This window comes from Bos indicus x Bos taurus, chromosome 4 (genome assembly GCF_003369695.1).
Source record: "Bos indicus x Bos taurus breed Angus x Brahman F1 hybrid chromosome 4, Bos_hybrid_MaternalHap_v2.0, whole genome shotgun sequence".
NCBI classification, from domain to species: Eukaryota; Metazoa; Chordata; class Mammalia; order Artiodactyla; family Bovidae; genus Bos; species Bos indicus x Bos taurus.
Genome location: NC_040079.1, coordinates 118,026,004 through 118,048,057, shown reverse-complemented (window position 1 = coordinate 118,048,057; position 22,054 = coordinate 118,026,004).

Below are 22,054 nucleotides of genomic sequence, written 5' to 3'. Positions count from 1 at the left end.
TGGCAATATGAAGTTCATGATCTGAGTGACAGTCAAATTCCAGTCTTGGTCTTGTTTCTGCTGACTGTATAGAGCTTCTCCATCTTTGGCTCAAAGAATGTGATCAATCTGATTTTGGTATTGATGATCTAATTATGTCCCTGTGTAGAGTCTTCTCTTGTGTTGTTGCAAGATGTTGTTTGTTATGACCAGAGTGTTCTCTTGGCAAAACTCTGTTAGCCTTTGCCCTACTTCATTTTGTATTCCATGGCCAAACTTGCCTGTTACTCCAGGTATTTCTTGACTTCCTATTTTTGCATTCCAATCCTCTATGATGAAAAGGACATTTTTTTTTTTTTTTTTTTTGGTGTTAGTTCTAGAAGGTTTTGTAGGGCTTCATTTAACTTCACCTTTTCATGTTAGTGGCTGCAGCACAGACTGGGATTGTTGTGATATTGAGTGGTTTGCGTTGGAAATGAACAGAGGTCATTCTGTCATTTTTGAGATTGTACCTGTTACTGCATTTTAGAGAGTTTTGTTGACTATGCAGGCTGCTCCATTTCTTCTAAGGGATTCTTTCCCACAGTAGTATATGTAATTGTCATCTGAATTAAATTCACCCATTCCATTTTAATTCATTGAGTCCTAAAAAGTTGATGTTCACTCTTATCATCTCCTGTTTGACCACTTCCAATTTACCTTGATTCATGGATCTAACTTTCTATGATCCTGTGCAATATCGTTCTTTACAGCATTGGACTTTACTTGCATCACCAGTAACATCCACAACTAGGTGTTGTTTTGCTTCAGTTCAGCCTCTTCATTCTTTCCTGAGATATTTCTCCACTTTTCTCCAGTAGTATATTGGGCATCTACTGGCTTGGCAGTTCATCTTTCAGTGTTTTGTTTCATTTTGTTTTGTTTTGCTTTTTCATACTGTTCATGGAGTTCCCAAGGTAAGAATACTGAAGCAGATTGCCATTCCCTTCTCCAGTGGAACATGTTTTGTCAGAACTCTGCACCATGACACATCTCTCTTAGTTGGCCCTGCACAGCATCGTTCATAGTTTCACTGAATTAGACAAAGCTGCAATCCACATGATCAGATTGGTTAGTTTTCTGTGATTGAGGTTTTCCATTCTGTCTGCCTTCTGATGGATAAGGATGAAAGGTTTGTAGAAGCTTCCTGATATTAGGGACTAGTTGTGGGTAAATCTGGGTCTTACAACACACCAACATGTAATCTGGGAAATACAACATACCACTTGTTTTTGCAGTATGAGCTAAAAATAGTTGTTAGTTTTTCAATTATTAGAAGATAACCAAAACAAATAATTTAACAATTGAAAATTATACAGAATTCAAATTTAAATACTTGTGGATATAATCCTCATTACTTCATGGCAACTAGATGGGGAAAAAGTGGAAAGAGTGACAGACTTTATTTTGGGGGGCTCCAAAATCACTGCAGGTGATGACTGCAGCAATGAAATTAATAGCTTGCTCCTTGGAAGGAAAGCAATGGCAAAACTAGACAGCATATTGAAAAGCAGAGATATCACTCTGCTGGTCAAAGTTCATATATTCAAAGCTGTGGTTTTTCCAGTAACCAATTGTGGTGCTGAAGAAGATTCTTGAGAGTCCCGTGGACAGGAAGTGGTCAAGCCAGTTGCTTCTAAAGGATATCAGCCCTGAATATTCATTGGAAGGACTGATGCTGAAGCTAAAACTCTAATATTTTGACTACTTAATGGGAAGACCCAACTCATTGGAAAAGACCTTGACACTGGGAAAGATTGAGGGCAGGAGGTGAAGGGGCAACCAAAGATGAGATGGTTGAATGGCATCATTGACTCAATGGACATGAGTTTGAGCAAACTCTGGGAGATAGTGAAGGTCAAGGAAGCCTGGTGTGTTGCAGTCCATAGGGTTACAGAGAGTTGGCATGACTTAGTTACTAAAAAACAACAAATACCATCATTTTGGAACACAAACTTATCCATTTATAGATTGTCTATAGCTGCTTTCACCCTGAGATGGTGCACTTGAGGAATTGTAAGGCTTTGTAGCCAAAATTATTCACTATCTGGCCCTTTACAGAAAGAGTTTGTTGAACACTGATTACTATTTTACCCGAAAAAACCTTAAATTCATAATTCTTTTTTTTTTTTTTTTAATTTACAAAATAGTTCAATTTCCATAAATTTCAACCTCTTGCTTAGCTAGAAATTATAGATTTGGGATGGGAATCAAATTAGCATCTACTGTGTTAACTGGCAAAAAATTGGCACTTACCAAGAGCATTGTCAATGACTGGACAACAAAGGCATTTGCCATCTGCCACTGTGGAGATTGAACCCTGTGCTACTATAGCTGTTGACTTTCAACAACCCCTGAGGGAGTTCAGGGTGGAGTGTGGTGCTCTGTGCTCCAGGGAATCTGGTAGGACATGTCTATAGATAGTTGGATGTTTTTAGGAACAGATTTTATGATCTCATTCCTTGTATCTCTTCATATCTAGAGAAGCACTAAATCCCTTCATGGTGATATCACACCCTCATGACTAACAAAAGCCTTTTGTAAATTGAGTGCTTCATGGTATTGAACTCCTCCTTCAACAAAACTTTATATATTGACTTTCCCCCACTACAGCTTTGGAGTACTCTCTCAGAGCTATCTGAGATGCTGCCTTTTAGGCTGCAGTCCTCATTTTGCCCCAAACTCACAACTCTCAAGTAGTATTTCTTTTTTTTTAGTCGACAACTTCCTGAAAATAATTTCAGAAGGCAGTCAAAAGAAGTGTTAAAGCCCGTGCCATGAAATTTACAATGCCACAAGAAAGGAAGGGCCTAGAATATTCAGCTGCAGCATGACCTGACTCCTAACCTCACATTCCATATTATAGATGTAATGTAGGTGGAAAAAAAAAAAAAAAAAAAGCTCTGAAATTTAAGCATTCCTCTTAAAGTTAACTAAACTTTGAGGGAAAAAAGTAGACTAAAGTCTGGTTCAGCAGGTTTGAGGAATTAAGCCCATGCAATAGATAGGGATCTCAGTTAAGGTTACTTGGACCATCAGGCGGTTATCTTTTCTAAATCCATGCTGGATTGGAGAAAACAAATGCCAAGGACACATTTTACCTTTATCTGATAAGGAACTTGGCTTTCCAGGTGGCTCAGTGGTAAAGAATCTGCCTGTCAATGCAGGAGATCAGGGTTTGATTTCTGGATCTGGAAGATTTCTTAGAGAAGGGAATTGCAACCCACTCCAGTATTCTTGCCTGGAAAATAATATGGACAGAGGAGCCTGGTAGACTACAGTCCATGGAGTCGCAAAGAGCTGAATGTGACTGAGCACGAACGCACATACCATAAGGAGATCTAGAATTCCAGATAGCATTCTGAAAGATAAGGGCAAGTCACCAATGGATGAAGGGTAATTCTTCACAAAAACAATCAATGCCAGAAGAGCAGAGAACTGCATTCACCAAACAAATCAGGAAATAAACTATGCTATTTATATTTTGGAGAAGGCAATGGAACCCCAAATAAAATATTTTAAAAAATATTTCTAAATTTGATAAAATATTTATAATAATGTTTATAACCAGTCAAATTGCTATCAGTTTAGTTCGGATAAGTTCAGTCACTCAGTCGTGTCTGACTCTTTGCAACCCCATGAATCACAGCACGCCACTCCCTGTCCATCACCAACTCCCGGAGTTCACTCAGACTCACGTCCATCAAGTCAGTGATGCCATCCAGCCATCTCATCCTCTGTCGTCCCCTTCTCCTCCTGCCCCCAATCCCTCCCAGCATCAGAGTCTTTTCCAATGAGTCAACTCTTTGCATGAGGTGGTCAAAGTACTGGAGTTTCAGCTTCAGCATCATTCCTTCCAAAGAAATCCCAGGGCTGATCTCCTTCAGAATGGACTGGTTGGATCTCCTTGTAGTCCAAGGGACTCTCAAGAGTCTTCTCCAACACCACAGTTCAAAAGCATCAATTCTTCGGCACTCAACCTTCTTCACAGTCCAACTCTCACATCCATACATGACCACAGGAAAAACCATAGCCTTGACTAGACAGACCTTTGTTGGCAATGTAATGTCTCTGCTTTTGAATATGCTATCTAGGTTGGTCATAACTTTCCTTCCAAGGAGTAAGCGTCTTTTAATTTAATGGCTGCAGTCACCATCTGCAGTGATTTTGGAGCCCCCAAAAATAAAGTCTGACACTATTTCCACTGTTTCCCCATCTATTTCCCATGAACTGATGGGACCAAATGCCATGATCTTTGTTTTCTGAATGTTCAGCTTTAAGCCAACTTTTTCACTCTCCACTTTCACTTTCATCAAGAGGTTTTTTAGTTCCTCTTCACTTTCTGCCATAAGGGTGGTGTCATCTGCATATCTGAGGTTATTGATATTTCTCCCAGAAATCTTGATTCCAGCTTGTATTTCTTCCAGTCCAGCATTTCTCATGATGCACTCTGAATATAAGTTAAATAAGCAGGGTGACAATATACAGCCTTGATGTACTCCTTTTCCTATTTGGAACCAGTCTGTTGTTCCATGTCCAGTTCTAACTGTTGCTTCCTGACCTGCATACAGATTTCTCAAGAGGCAGGTCAGGTGGTCTAGTATTCCCATCTCTTTCAGAATTTTCCACAGTTTATTGTGATCCACACAGTCAAAGGCTTTTGCATAGTCAATAAAGTAGAAATAGATGTTTTTCTGGAACTCTCTTGCTTTTTCCATGATCCAGCGGATTTTGGATTGCTATACCACACAGTAGTGAAAGAGATACTCTAAGGAAAAAATAAGCACAATAACGAAGTATATCTGGGAAAATGTTACCAAAACAAACAAAAATAGGACTAAGTGAAGAAATGCATTCAATACAAGATAAACCATAAGAAAAATCTCAGAAATTATTTGCAGAAAGACAAAGTATTAAGTCAATTTAATTATGAAGTGAAGTCTACCCAGCTAGAAGGATTAGAATTTCAGACAAGACAGTAAATATTATGTCTTAGTAATGCACAACAGTGAAAAACAAACAGCATTTGCAGAAGAAACACTATGGCTAAATTAAATCCCAAGTATGCAATATTAACAGAAGATAATAAACAATAATACTGTAGGAAATTTTCAGGGTTAATAAAACACCTTATCTAAAACCTTTGTGTGTATTTGTGCCGCCAAAAACGCCTTGGGACTCTATCAGGTATAGTATCCCCACCATGTCCCCCTTTCTTAGTGAAAGATTTTCCTTCATACCTTTCCTGGATTTCAGAAGGCTCACTCAAGAGTTAACAATGAGGACAATGTGAAGAAGTAGTAATGAAGAATAGCTATTGAATGGGAAATCGGTACCTTATTTAAACAATAGATCACCCATATAGCAGAGTCCATGAAACCTTTAGCTTTTCCCTGAAGGGAATAAATAACAATGCTTGATCCACATTCCTAAGTTGTTTTTACAGAAACCAGGTTCCCATCTGATGGAAACTTCTGACCACAAGCACAGAGACCCCTGAGAAATTAGGACCAGAAAATCGATGATGTCAACTCCCAGAATATCACCCTGTTACATTTCCAAGCAATCAGGAGAATGCCCAGGAGCTGATCCTAAAGCCCACACCACTAATGTTGCCTTTAGAGACACTTCCATGAAAGCCATCAGGGAGTTTTGGTCTTTTCAGCTTGAGCTGCCTGTTCTTACTTGGCGCCCTAAAATAAATCTTGTACTTTCCTTCACCACAGCATGATGTCAAAGACTGACTTTGCTGCTCATAAAATAAATGGATCTGATTTTGGTTTGCTAGCAGTAGCTTTTTGTTTTTGTTTTGATATTTCTTTCATTAACAGTAGATTTATTCTGAATTGTGGAAGTGTATATGTTTTAAAAGTTGTTCACAATTTTCTATGCTAAATTTTTATGTGATATCCCATAGAATAATTATAATCACAGAAGCCTAATTTTTAATCGGTCCTAATACTGTTGAGAAATACAGACAAGAAAGTGCAGAAAGCAATTTAAAAATATATTATAAAAGTGATAATTAATAAAAAGACATCAGGGCACAGGAAATGCTCTAAAAATTACTGTTATTGCAATATTTCTGAAGTTTGTGATATATAGGTAATTTTTGCTTTGTCATTATATTTTGAAGAGTTAAAATGTACTTACACTATTATTTCAAGTTCAAATTTATTAATTATGAAAAACTTAAAAAATAGAAGTAAATAGATAATCACCAAAAAAACGAACATCCCAAGGCAACTTTTTACTGAGCCCAAACTCATACTGCTCACTGCACAACAGAACAGTAAATGAAGAGATGTGTTAATGAGCAAAGCAGTAATGATTTTATTTGGAAAGCCAGAAGGGCAAGAGGATGGTGGGCTAGTGTCCTAAAGAATCATTTTACCCCGGTTAGAACCCAAGATACTTTTATACTTAAAGGGGAGGTGGGTGTAGCTGGTGATGGCGAACATCTTGATGCTAGAATTCTTTGTTCTTGCAGTTGTCCAGGTAGGTCTGGTCACAATGCTCCTATAAACCTCCAAGAACTTGAATGCTATTCTTTGTCCTGTTCATTTTTATCTCTATTTAAATGAAAAAGCCTTATACTTTTAAAGGTCAGAGCCTTGAGAATGGGGTATCCTGTGTATTTCAAGCTATATGCAACATTTTGTTACAAAAGGTGCTAAGCTACTATGACTAAGCACAGACAACAGAGTACAAGCATTAAAGCTAAAGAATGGATCCAATACCGAGTCACATCTAGTTCTCCAACTTCGTGAATCATAGCTATGTAACAGCCAAGGGGCTTGCATAACTCAATGAGCTGTGAGGCATGCTGTGCAGGGCCACCAAAGACAGACAGGTCATAGTGAAGAATTCTAACAAAACGTGGTCGGTTGGAAAAGGAAATGTCAACCCACTTCAGCATTCTTGCCTGGAGAATTCCATGGACAGAATGAAAAGGTAGAAAATGTATGATACCAGACACCAGAAGATGAGCTACCCAGGTTGGAATGTACCCAATGTGATACTGGGGAAGAACAAGGGGCAATTACTAATAGATACAGAAAGAATGAAACAGCTGAGCCAAAGCAGAAATGTCAGTCTGTTGTAGCTGTGCCTGCTGGTGAAAGAAAAGTCCAGTGCTGGAAAGAATAACATTCCACAGGATCTTGGAAGGTTAGGTCCACTAATCAAGGTAAACTGGATGTGGTCAAGAAGGAGATGGCAAGATTGAACACAGACATCTTAGGAAACAGTGAACTAAAATGGACAGGAATGGACAAATTTAATTCAGATAACAGTTATATCTACTATTGAAGGGATTCTTCCTTAGAATAAATGAAGTAGCCCTCATAGTCAACAAAAGAGTTCTAAATGCAGAACTCGTATGTAACCTCAAAAATAACAGAATGATCTGTTTGTTTCCAAGGCAAGCCATTCAACATCATAGTAATCCAAGCCTATGCCTCAGTCACTGATGCAGAGAGAGCTGGAGTCAACCATTGATGCTGAAGGGGCTGAAGTTTAACAATTCTATGAAGACCTACAATACAATTCACACACACACACACACACACACACACACACACAAACTTCTTTTCATCATAGGGGATTGGAATGCAAAAGTAGGAAGTCAAGAAATATCCAGAATAACAAGTAAATTTAGCCTTGGAGTACATATTGAAGCAGGACAAAGGCTAACAGAGTTTTGTCAAGAAAACATGCCGCTCATAGCAAGTACCCCTTTTCAACAACCCAAGAGAAGACCCTACACTTGGACATCACCAGATGATCAATTCTGAAATTAGATTGATTATGTTCTTTGCAGCCAAAGATGGAGAAGCTCTATACAGTCAGTTAAAAAAAAAAAAAAAAAGTAAAAGAGACCTAAAGAAGACTGTAGTTCAGATCTTTAACTCCTTATTGCAAAATTCAAACTTATATTAAAGAAAGTAGGGAAAAATCACTAGGCCTTTTAGGTATGACCTAAATTAAATCCCTTATAATTGTACAGTGGAGGTGATGACTAGATTCAAGGGATTAGATATGGTTGCTGCTGCTGCTGCTAAGTCGCTTCAGTCGTGTCTGACTCTGTGTGACCCCATAGATGGCAGCCCACCAGGCTCCCCTGTCCCTGGGATTCTCCAGGCAAGAATACTGGAGTGGGTTGCCATTTCCTTCTCCAATGCATGAAAGTGAAAAGTGAAAGTGAAGTCGTTCAGTCGTGTACAACCCTCAGCGACCCCATGGACTTCAGCCTACCAGGCTCCTCCGTCCATGGGATTTTCCAGGCAAGAGTACTGGAGTGGGGTGCCATTGCCTTCTCCGTAGATCTGGTAGAGTACCTGAAAAACTATGGACAGAGTTTCAAACCACTGTACAGGAGGCAGTAACCAAAACTATCCCAAAGAAAAAGTAGTGCAAGAAGGCAATGTGATTGAGGAGGCTTTACAAATAGCTAAGGGAAGTAAAGAAGTCAAGAAGGGAGAAAGGGAAAGATATGCAGAGTTCCAGAGAAGAGCAAGACAGATAAGAAGCACTTCCTAAATGAAAAAAAAAAAAAAAAAGAAATGCAAAGAAAGAGAGGAAAACAATAGAATGGGAAAGACTACAGATCTCTTCCAGAGATAATCTTGATGGTGGGGTCAGATAATCATAATGATGTTATCACTCACCTAGTCAGACATCCTGGAGTATGAAGTCAAATGGGCCTTAAGGAAGCAATTCTATGAACAAAACTGGTGGAGGTGACAGAATTCCAGCTGAGCTATTTAACATCCAAAAATATGATGCTATTAAAGTGTTAATATGTCAGCAAATTTGGGAAATTCATCAGTGGCCACAGGACTGGAAAATGTTAGTTTTCATTCCAATCCCCAAAAAGGGCAATGATAATGTTTAAACTACCATAGAATTGTGCTCATTTCACATGCTAACAAAGTTATTCTCAAAATCCTTCAAGCTAGGCATCAGCAGTACATGAACTGAGAACTTCCAGATGAACAAGCTGAGTTTAAATGAGACAGAGGAACCAGAGATTATACGGACAATATTTTTTTGATCATGGAGAAAGCAAGGGAGTTCCAGAAAAACATCTACTTCTGCTTCACTAAATACGTGAAACCCTTTGACTGCATGGATCACAACAAACTGTGAAAAATTCTTAAAGAGATTAGAGCACCAGATCATCTTCCTTGTATCTTGAGAAACATGTGTGTTGGTTAAGGTTGTAACTGAAGCAAGAGTTAGAACACATGGAACAACAGATTGATTCAAAATTGGGAGAAGAGTATGACAAGGTTTTACATTGTCAGTTCAGTTTAGTTGTTCAGTCATGTCTGACTCTTTGAAACCCCATGGACTGTGGCACACCAGGCCTCCCTGTCCATCACCAACTCCTGGAATTTACACGAACTCACGTATATTGAGTCGTTGATGCCATCAAATCATCTAATCCTCTGTCGTTCCCTTCTCTTCCTACCTTCAAACTTTCCCAGCATCAGGGTCTTTTCTAATGAGTTAGTTCTTCGTATCAGGTGGCCAAAGTATTGGAGCTTCAGTTTCAACATCAGTCTTTCCAATGAATATTAGAATTGATTTCCTTTAGGATGGACTGGTTGTATCTCCTTGCAGCCCAAGGGACCCTTAAGAGTCTCCTCCAACACCACAGTTCAAAAACATCAGTTCTTCCATGCTCAGCTTCCTTTACAGTCCAACTCTACATCCGTACATGACTACTAGAAAAACCATAGCTTTGACTAGACAGACCTTTGTTGGCCAAGTAATGTCTCTGCTTTTTAATGTGCTGTCTAGGTTGGTCATAACTTTTCTTTCAAAGAGCAAGCGTCTTTAAATTTCATCATTGCAGTCACCATCTGTGGTGAACTTCAGTTCAGTTCAGTCGCTCAGTCGTGTCCAACTCTTTGCGACCCCATGAATCACAGCACGCCAGGCCTCCTTGTCCATCACCAACTCCCAAAGTTCACCCAGACTCACATCCATCGAGTCAGTGATGCCATCCAGACATCTCATCCTCTGTCGTCCCCTTCTCCTCCTGCCCCCCAATCCCTCCCAGCATCAGAGTCTTTTCCAATGAGTCAACTCTTCACATGAGGTGATCAAAGTACTGGAGTTTCAGCTTCAGCATCATTCCCTCCAAAGAAATCCCAGGGCTGATTTCCTTCAGAAAGGACTGGTTGGATCTCCTTGCAGTCCAAGAGACTCTCAAGAGTCTTCTCCAACACCACAGTTCAAAAGCAGCAATTCTTTGACACTCAGCCTTCTTCACAGTCCAACTCTCACATCCATACATGATCACAGGAAAAACCATAGCCTTGACTAGACAGACCTTTGTTGGCAAAGTAATGTCTCTGCTTTTGAATATGCTATCTAGGTTGGTCATAACTTTCCTTTCAAGGAGTAAGTGTCTGTTAATTTCATGGCTGTAGTCACCATCTGCAGTGATTTTCGAGCACCAAAAAATAAAGTCTGACACTGTTTCCCCATCTATTTCCCATGAAGTGATGGGACCAGGGGAGCCCCCAAAATAAAGTCCATTACTGTTTCCATTGTTTCCCCATCTACTTGCCATGAAGTGAGGGGACAAGGTGTCATGATCTTAGTTTTATGAATGTTAATTTTTAAGCCAACTTCTTAGGTGTTTTCTTTCACTTTCATCAAGAGGCTATTGAGTTCTTCACTTTCAGCCATAATGGTGGTGTGAACTACGTATCTGAGGTGGCTGACATTTCTCCCGGAAAACTTGATTCCAGATTGGGCTTCATCCAGCTCAGCATTTCTCATGATGTATTCTGAATAAAAGTTAAATATGCAGGGTGACAATATACAGCCATGACGTACTCCTTTCCGAACTTAGAGCCAGTCTGTTGTTCCATGTCCGGTTCTAACTGTTGCTTCCTGACCTACATACAGATTTCTCAGAAAGATGGTCTGGTATTCCCATATTTTGAAGAATTTTCCACAGTTATTGTGATCCACACAGTCAAAGGCTTTGGCATAGATGTTTTTCTGGAACTCTCTTGCATTTTCATAATCCAATGAATGTTGGAAATTTGATCTCTGGTTCCTCTGTTTTTTATAAATCCAGCTTGAACATCTGTAAATTCACGGTTCGCATACTGTTGAAGCCTAGCTTGGAGAACTTTGAGCATTTCCATGCTAGTATGTGAGATGGATGCAATTGTGTGGTAGTTTGAGCATTCTATGTCATTGCTTTTCTTTGTGATTGGCATAAAAACTGACCTTTTCCAGCCCTGTGGCCACTGCTGAGTTTTCCAAATTTGCTGGCATATTGAATGCAGCACTTTCACAGCAACATCTTTCAGGATTTGAAAGAGCTCAGTTGGAATTCCATCACTTCCACTAGCTTTGTTTGTAGTGATGCTTCCTAAAGCCCACTTGACTTTGCATTCTATGATGTCTGACTTATCTGGGTCATGAAGATCTTTTCTATATAGTTCTTTTGTGTATTCTTACCACCACTTCTTAATATATTCTGCTTCTGTTAGGTCCACATCATTTTGGTCCTTTATTGTGCCCATCTTTGCATTAAATGTTCCCTTGGTATCTTTAATTTTCTTGAAGAGATCTCTAGTCTTTTCCGTTCTATTGTTTTCCTCTATTTCTATGCATTGATCACTGAGGAAGGCTCTCTTATCTCTCCTTGCTATTCTTTGGAACTCTGTATTCAAATGGGTAATACCTTTCCTTTTTTTCTTTTGCCTTTTGCTTCTTTTCTTTTCACAGCTATTTGTAAGGTCTCCTTAGACAGCCATTTTGCCTTGTTGCACTCTTTTTTCTTTGGAATGGTCTTGATCCCTGCCTCTTGTACAATGTCATGAACCTCCATCCATAGTTCTTCAGGCACTCTATCAGATCTAACCCCTTGAATTTATTTGTCACTTCCACTGTATAATCATAAGGGATTTGATTTAGGTTATACCTGAATGGTCTAGTGGTTTTCCCTACTTTCTTCAATTTAAGTCTGAATTTGGAAATAAGAAGTTCATGATCTGAGCCACAGTCAGCTCCTAGTTTTTTTGTGTTTTTTTTTTTTTTTTTCTGACTATATACAGCATCTCCAACTTCAGCTGCAAATAATATAATCAATCTGATCTCAGTGTTGACCATCTGGTGATGTCCATGTGTAGAGTCTTCTCTTGTGTTGTTGGAAGTGGGTGGTTGCTATGGCCAAAGCATCCTCTTAGCAAAACTATATTAGCCTTTGCCTTGCTTCATTCTGTATTCCAAGGCCAAATTTGCCTGTTACTCCAGATAGTTCTTGACTTCCTATTTTTGCATTCCATTCCCCTATAATGAAAAATACATTATTTTTGGCTGGTAGTTCAAGAGGGTATTGTAGTTTTCAGAACTGTTCAACATCAGCTTCTTCAGCATTGCTGTTTGGGGCATAGGCTTGAATTACTGTGATATTGAATGGTTTGCCTTGGAAATGAACAGAGATCATTCAGTCATTTTTGAAATTGCATCCAAGTACTGTACTTCACACTCTTCTGTTGGATATGATGGCTATTCCATTTCTTCTAAGGGATTCTTGACCATAGTAGTAGATATAATGGTTATCTGAGTTAAATTCATCCATCCCATTCCATATTAGGTCGCTGATTACTAAAATGTTGATGTTCATTCTTGCCATCTCCTGTTTGACCACTTCCAATTTGCCTTGATTCATGGGCCTAATATTCCAGGTTCCTGAGAAATATTGGTCTGTACAGCATCATACTTACTTCCATCACAAGTCACATCCACAAGTGGATGTTGTTTTGCTTTGGCTCTGTCTCTTCATTCTTTCTAGAGTTATTTCTCCTCTGATCTCCACTGTATATAGCTTTGGCCCAATAGTAGCATATTGGGCACCTACTGATCTGGGTAACTCATTTTTCATTGTCCTATCTTTTTCCATTTTCATACTGTTCATGGAGTTTCTCAAAGCAAGCATACTGAAGTGGTTTGCCATTCCCTTCTCCAGTGGACAACGTTTTGTCAGAACACTCCACCATGACCCATTCATCTTGGATGGCCATACACGGCATGGTAATAGTTTCATTGGTTTAGACAAGGCTGTTGTTCATGTGATCAGATTGGTTAGTTTTCTGTGGTTGTGGTTTTCAGTCCGTCTGCCCTCTGATGGAGACGGATAAGAGATTTATGGATGTTTCTTGATGGGAGAGCCTGACTGAGATGGAAATTTCAGGTGCTGGAACAGCGGCTATGTGGCCCTGGAGCAGCTGTTAGGAGAGACCCCATGTCTAAGGGCAGAGAAATGCCAGCAAGACTGTAGGTGTTGGAGCCGTGGCTGTGTGGCACTGGAGCAACTTTGAGGAAATACCTCACATCCAGGGGCCAAGGAGAAGCTCCAGAAAAACAGTAGGAGGGGTGAAATGGTGTTTAGAATGAAACCCCATACCTGCCAGAGACCCTCAGAAGGCTCAAACAAACCTTGTGCACACCAGGACCCAGAAATTCCAGAGACTGTGTCAGAACTGCATTTGATGTCTCCTGCAGAGGTACAGGTCAGCAGGGGACTGCTGCAGGGGCAGGACCTCTGGCTGCAGCAGGCCTGGGTATGGCATTAGCCCTCTTAGAGGAGGTCACCATTAACCCCACCGTGGAACTGCAATCTCTTACACAGGACTAAGGAAACAGACTCTTGAAAGGCATGAACAGAACCTTATGTGTACCAGGACTCTGGAGAAAGGAGCAGTGATCCCACAAGAGACTGACCTAGACTTGCCTGTGAGTGTCCAGGTGTCTCTGGTAGAGGCGTGGGTAAGTGGTGGCCTGCTGCAGGGTTGGGAACACTGAGTGTAGAAGTGTGTGCATGGGACCTTTTGAAGGAGGTCGCCATTATCTTCTTTACCTCCACCATAGTTTGGCCCAAGGTAAATAATAGGGAGGGAACACCGCCCCACCCATCAACGGAAAATTGGATTAAAGACTTACTGAGCATGACCCCACCCATCAGAACAAGACCCAGTACATTGTCACCCTGCTTATGTATCTTATGTGCAGAGTATATCATGTGAAGCAAGCTGGAATCAAGTTTGCCAGGAGAAATGTCAACAACCTCAGATATGCAGATGTTAACATTCCAGTGGCCAAAAGTGAAGAGGAACTAAAAATACTCTTGATGATGGTGAAAGAAGACAGTGAAAAAGCTAATTTGAAATCAACAACAACAACAAAAAGAAGTGCAAGTAGTGACAGATTTTATTTTCTTAGTCCAAAATCACTGTGGATGGTGACTGCAGCCATAAAGTTAAAAGACACTTGCTCTTTGGAAGGAAAGCTATAACAAACCTAAACAGCATATTAAAAAGCAGAGACATCACATTGCTGACAAATGTTCATATATTCAAAGCTATGGTTTTTCCAGTGCTCATGTACAGATGTGAGAGTTGAACCATAAAGGAATCTGAGTGCCAAAAAATTGATACTTTGAAACTGTGGTGCTGGAGAACACTCTTGAGAGTCCCTTAAGATCAAACCAGTCGCTCATAAAGGAATTCAACCCTGAATATGAATTGGAAGGACTATTGCTGGAGAATGGCATTGAAACATGTATAATATCATGTATGAAACGAGTCGCCAGTCCAGGTTCAATGCACGATACTGGATGCTTGGGGCTGGTGCACTGGGACGACCCAGAGGGAGGGTATGGGGAGGGAGGACGGAGGGGGGTTCGGGATGGGGAACACAAGTATACCTGTGGTGGATTCATTTCGATGTTTGGCAAAACTAATACAATATTGTAAAGTTTAAAAATAAAATAAAATTAAAAAAAAAAAAAGAAGAAGATGGGGGATGCAGAGGATGAGATGGTTATAGAGCATCACTCACTCAATGGATGTAACACTGAGCTAACTTCAGGAGACACTGGAGAACAGAGGCGCCTGGCATGCTACATTCCATGAAGTTGCAAAAGTCATTCAGGATTTAGGACTGAACAACAACAATAACAAATGCTCTTTTCTGTAAGTAACTATTCCTATTATTGTAAATATACATTGTTTCCTTTTTCAACATTATGATATACCACTGCACTAATCAATATTTTACCAACGTTTCCCCTGTCTTTTACACTTAGAAATTTGTGACAATCATTTTTAATATTTTGATATGCCTCCATTGTTTGAATATTTCCTTATTTTTCATATGGTTAACCATTAAAGTTGTTACCACTTTTCTCTTACCTTCACCACTGTATCCATTTGTTAATCCATAAAATATTTATTGGCTGCCCAATATAGTTCAGCTCCTTTCTGACTACTGGGATGAAGAAGACACAACCACTGTCTAAAGGATCTCAAAGCATATTATTTAATAAAAAATAAGGACCACAATGGTGTAAGAACTCATTGAAAAATTTGTAAACCAAGAAGTCTGCAGGGTTGTTTTTTTTTTTTTTCTTTTTTTCTTTTTCTGGTTTTCTTGTTGTTGGTTTGTTTTACTTTTAAAATGTGTATGTTAGCCCAGGACTGGCAATGTACTAGTGGCCCAAAAATATTCTTGGAGTCATTGTTGAATAAATGTATGAATAAATATGTAAGTGAATGATCAGAGGCAATATAACATGCTGGAGGTATTTTGTTGCTTGTTTTTACATTTGCAAGTTTATAACTTCCTTCTCCATCCCTCTATCCTTATCCTCCATTTTTTTCTAACTCCTCCTCCTCTTCCTTCTCACTGATAGTATGTATGTGTGTATATGTGCTTTATTTTTCTTCTGTTTTCTTGTGAATTGCTGTGCTACCTCTGTTACCAATTATCCTATAGATTTTTAACTTATTCTCAGTGCTGTGCTAGACTCTTGATGCAATATATTGAGTTTTGTGCAAATATTTTTTCTAAGTTCATCTTTTTTAGTTTGAACTACCCTCCAGATTTTTTTAAACAGAATTTTTAACATTCTATTCAGTCAGTTTCAAAAAGAATCAAAGTCTTCAAAGGTTTATTAAAGTTTTTCGATATGATTTTTGTCATAGCATATGAAAAAAATATTCTTGCTAGCACACAATCACATAAGTCTATACAAATTCCTTTCATGGTTTTATTTATTTTATATTATTTTTATTAAATTAAAATAATTTGTCATATACAAAAGTTCTAATTTCACTTATTTCCAAAATATTAATCACTTTGCTGAGTGCCATTAATTAACTAAACAATTTAATTTTTATTTTTTGCTGTAGAAATCTACTTTGTCTCTTCATTCACCCTCATACCATTTATCTCTGCCTATCTGCCCCATTCTACTATTCACTAATAAAAGTAAGTGAAAAGTGATAGTCATTAGCCCACCAGGCTCCTCAGTCCATGGAATTCTCCAGGCAAGAACACTAGAGTGGGTAGCCATTCCACTCTACAGGGGATCTTTATGACCCAGGGGATCAAACAGGGGCCTCCTGAGTTGCAGGCAGATTCTTTACTACTTGAGTATAAGGAATCTATTACATCATAAAATATTAATTTATTTTTCCAATTAATCAACTCACTGAGTCCTTATGTTATTTTTTGTAGATTTTCAGATACTCATGAAGTCTAAAAGTTATATACAAAATATAAATCAGTTCAGTAGCTCAGTCGTGTCTGATTCTCTCTGACCCCATGGTCTGCAGCATGCCAGGCCTCACTGTCCATCACCAACTCACGGAGTTTACTCAAACTCATGACCATTGAGTTGGTGATGCCATCTTACCACCTTATCCTCTGTCATCCCCTTCTCCTCCCGCCTTCAATTTTTCCCAGCATCAGGGTCTTTTCAAATGAGTCAATTCTTCACATCAGGTGGCCAAATATTGGAATTTCAGCTTTAGCATCAGTCCTTCCAATGAATATTCAGGATTGATTTCCTTTAGAATGGACTGGTTGGATCTTCTTTCAGTCCAAGGGACTCTCAAGAGTCTTCTCCAACACCACAGTTCAAAAGCATCAATTCTTTGACACTATTAAATAGATTTTCACGACCCAAAATGATGTCAAATATAAATAAATCACATTTATTTTTTCCCTTCTCATAGTTATATCTCTATTGTTAATTGGTTTTGGTAATTGTTGTAATTATTAGATGTTTTTCCACAACAAGTATAGTGTTGCTGATGAACACTCTTTTAGAATTTCTTGTTTTAACAGTTATGATTCAATTTTTCTTATAATGTATTTGACCTAAATATTCTTTATTATGTTAAGGAATTATTCTATTCAATTTCCTAAAGCTTAATACATTTAAATTCAAGATTGAATTTAAATTCATTATTTGATATTGAATTGTACTGTGAGTTAATTTTGCATTTTCTATACATTTGTAAACCTCTTCATGATTTGAATAGCTTGTTTAATTTGTTTATTAAAAAAATCTTTTGTGTCTCATTCAATGTTTCAGAATTTTTTTCTTTATATTATTTGCTTGTTATGTCTTTTAAATATTTTGATTAATCTCTCTCTAGTTGACTGCATTTAGAGTTAAAATTTTAGCTTTATTTAAATCTAAAAATTTGATCATTTAATAAGGATGGAAATTTTTAATGTAATAATCTCAATTAAATAGTATCTTTATCATCTTATTTCATAATTTTTGTATGCTTTTTATATATTTCTATATGCTTCCTTGGTGGCTCAGATGGTATAGAATTTACCTGCCAATGCAGTAGACACAAGGTTTGGGGCTGGGGTCTGGAATATCCCCTGGAGAAAGAAATGGCAACTCACTACAGTATTCTTGCCTGAAAAATTCTGTGGACAGAGGGGTATGGTAGGCTAGAACCCATGGGGTCACAAAGAGTCAGATGACTCAGAGACTAAGCACACCACAGGACATATTCATAGCCTCCTTTTCCTTAACAGTCAAAAATTGTAAACAACTAGAATATCAATTAATAGATGCACTGATGAATAAAATACAGTGTCTCCATACAATGATGCAATACATGAAACAAATAAGTAGAAAATAAACCAAGAGATTTAGAATACAAAAGTTAATAAAAATGTCTGACGTTCAGTTGCTCAATCGTGTCCTACTCTTCGTGACCCAATGGACTTGCTTTTTTGATGATCCAGAAGATGTTGGCAATTTGATTTATGGTTCATCTAGCTTTTCTAAATCCAGCTTAAACATCTGGAAGTTCATGGTTCACGTACTGTTGAAACCTGGCTTGGAGAATTTTGAGTGTTACTTTGCTAGCTAGGGCTTCCCTGATAGCTTAGCTGTTAAAGAATCTGCCTGCAATCCAGGAGACCCTGGTTTGATTCCTAGCTTGGGAAAATGCCCTGGAGAAGGGAAAGGGTACCCACTACAGTATTCTGGCCTGGAGAATTCCATGGGGTCACAGACAGTCAGACTCAGCTGAGTGACTTTCACTTTTCCTAGTGTGTGAGATGAATGCAATTGTGCAGTAGTTTGTGCATTATTTGCCATTGCCTTTCTTTGACCTTTTCCAGTCTTGTGGTCACTACTGAGTTTTCCAAATTTGCTTGCATATTGAGTACAGCACTTTCACAGCATCATGTTTCAAAATTTGAAAGAGCTCAACTAGAATTCCATCACCTCCACTAGCTTTGTTTATACTGATGCTTCCTAAGGCCCACTTGGCAGCATCATGGTTACATGGGTCTTTTAGATCTTTTTTGCATAGTTCTTCTGTGTATTGTTGCCACCTCTTTTTAATATCTTCTGTTTCTATTAGGTCCATTCCATTTCTGTCCTTTATTGTGCCCATTTTTGCATGAAATATTCTAGGATGCAAACGTTAATAAAAATATATTTTTTTCTTTTTAAATTGTTCCATGGTTATTTTTGATACATATTGCTGCTTTTCTTGTTTCATATTTGACTTTTACCTATTGTTTTAAATTTATCAATGTTTTTATGATTTTTCTAAAGCACACATTTAAAGTGACATGCATTTAGTGCCTACTGAATAACAATGTTGTTTTGTAGTAATGGTGTTTCTTATATTCAATTTTTATAAAACACACAAACTAATAACATTAATAATAAGAATAATTTTACGGTGTTAGCTGTATACCAGCTTGCTTTAGGTAATTAATACAAATAATTATCTCTATTCCTATAATGTGCATATATTTTTATCCCCCTTAAGCAAGCAAGAATGCTCAGTACACAGAGGTTAAATAACTTGATAAAATTATACAGCTAGTAGGTGTAGAGTTAGTAGCTGGAGGTATAACTTATAAGAATGAAGCAAGTTTTTTTTAATAAAGCATTTATCCAAAAAATCATAAGCAGCCAAAATGGCGGATATTTTGTCTGACAGATATTCTTTAATAGTCTTAATGCCACTCCAAATAATTTCCTACCATTTTGTGTCAGCCCAGAGCTACTGTTATACTATTTTAGAATCTATGTACAAAATAAACCTGTTTGTTTTAATAGCTCTGATGCAGAGTCATTATTATATTAAACTCTACTGCATTATGCTAAGCAAATTTTAAGTGACCTCTCTATATAGTGAAAAAAGTGATATGTTTTTATCTTTTAAAGACTTAATGCATAAGGGCTATTATTTTTTCAATCCTTATATCTATGAGGAAATTAAAAATTTTATGCTCATTGTTTTCAGGAAGACATCTGGATTAATGATATCTAAAATGTTTGTTGATAAAGAAGGAATTTAAAAATTAGAAGCCACTTATTTATTCATTAGAAAATCTATAAACATTAGACATCATGGGAACAGTTATGACACAAAATATTTCAACCAGATTAATTTTGTTTTAAATACCCATTCTTTTATTAAATAAATATGTACATTTAACAGGAAAAATCTCTACCATTTTGGAATTTATAATCTAGTGAAAAGAGATAGGCAAAAGCTAAGTAAATACTTAAATTGTATATTGGATCAGCTCTGTGGTGAATACTAAAGCAGGAGAGAAATACAGGTAACATGAGAGAACTATGAGAGAAATATTATATATATATATATACTAAATATATAAATATACGAATACGTCTACATGTGTGTGCTTAGTCTCTCAGTTGTGTCTGACTCTTTGTGAACCCATGGATTGTAGCCCACCAGGCTCCTCTGTCCATAGAATTTTCCAGGCAAGAATAATATAGTGGGTAGCCATTCCCTTCTCCAGGGGAACTTCCTGACCCAGGGATTGAATCTAGGTCTCCTGCATTGCAGGAGATTCTTTACTGTCAGTGCCACCGAGGAAACCCAGTAATCCACTAATAGGTATATGTAAGTATTATGTATATATATATACACACACACACATATATACACTTACGTATAATAGTGTATACTTATATATAAAAGGCATTTATCAAGAAAGATAGGCTAGCTTTCTAAATCACTTGAAATTATTACTTTTTCATTTTGGCAAAACATTTAACATGAAATTTGTCCTCAGCAGTTTTTCTCTGTGTATAAGCATTGTTGACTATAAGCACTAAGATATGTGACAAATCATGAAAACTTATCTTCCAAACTAAAACTTTATGCTTATTGAAAAGTAGTTCTCCATTTTCTTCTACTTTCTTTCCCTGGCAAACACCATTTCACTTACTTTCTGCTTCTATAAATTTGGCTATTTCTATTAACACCTCATAAAGTAGAATCATGCAGTATTTTGTCCTTCTGTGACAGGTATATTTCACCTAGCATAATGTTCTCCTGGTTTAACCATGTTGCATATGGCAAAATTTAATTCTTTGTTATTGTTAAAGATTTTATATTTTCTAGAGAAATTTTAGGTTCATTATAATATTGAGAGGAAAATACAGATATTTCTCATATACTCACTTCCTGTACACTGTCATAGCCTTGCTCACTATGAGCATTTCCCACCAGAGTGGTATATTTTGGTATAACTAATGAACCTACCTTGACAATTATAGTCATCCCAAATTTTAGTATTTTCTCTGTCCTAAAGTCCTCTGTGGTCTGTCTACTCATTTCTCTCTCCATCACCCACTGGAAATTACTGACCATTTTACTGCCTCTGTAATGTGTCTTTTCCAGAATGGCATGCATTTGGATTCAAACAATATGTAACCATTTCAGATTGACTTCTTTCACTTAGTAATGTACATTTAAGGTTCCTCCATATCTTTTCATGGCTTGATATTTCACTTCTTTTTAACATTGACTAATATTCCATTGTCTGGATATATCACAATTTATTTACACATTGACCTACAGAGTAAATCTTGGTTACTTCTGAGTTTTGGTAATTATCAATAAAACTGCTATAAATATACATGTGCAGGTTTTTGTGTGCACATATGCTTTCAACTCTTTGGATGAGCATGATCACTGGATTTATGACAAGACTTTTTATAGTTTTGTAAGGAATCATCAAACTATTGTCTAAAGTGGCTGGTGTTATTTTGCTTTCCCACCAGCAATGAATAAGAGGATCTATTTCTCTATATCCTTGCTGCTGTTGTCAGATTTTAGCCATTCTTATAGATGTATAGTGATATTTGTTGTTTTAATTTTATCTTGTGACCTGTGATGAGAAGCATGTTTTTATAGTATTTTGCCACCTGTAAGTGTCCTTCAGTGAGGTGTCTGTTAAGATATTTGGTCCATTTTTTAATTGAATTGGCTACTTTCTTATCATTGACTCTTAAGGATTATTTGTATATTTTGGATTACAGTACTTTGTCTGGTGTATTATTTGCAAATATTTAATCTCAGAGGTTGACTGGTCTTCTCATTTTCTTGCTATTTAGTTATTTTTTAATGCTGACTGCTATTCCATTGTATGTATATATCAAAGTACTCTTATCCATCATCCATTGACAGACATTTAGGTTGTTTCCTCATCTTGGCTATTGATAATAATGCTGCAAAAAACATGGGAATGCAGGTATCTTTTCAAGATTCTGATTTCAAATGTTTTAAATAAATACCCAGAGGTGGGATTTCTACATTCTGTAGTAGAATATTTTTAGAACTTTCCATATAATAGCTGCATGAGTTTTCTATAATAGCTGCATGAATTTACATTCCTACACAGAGTATGC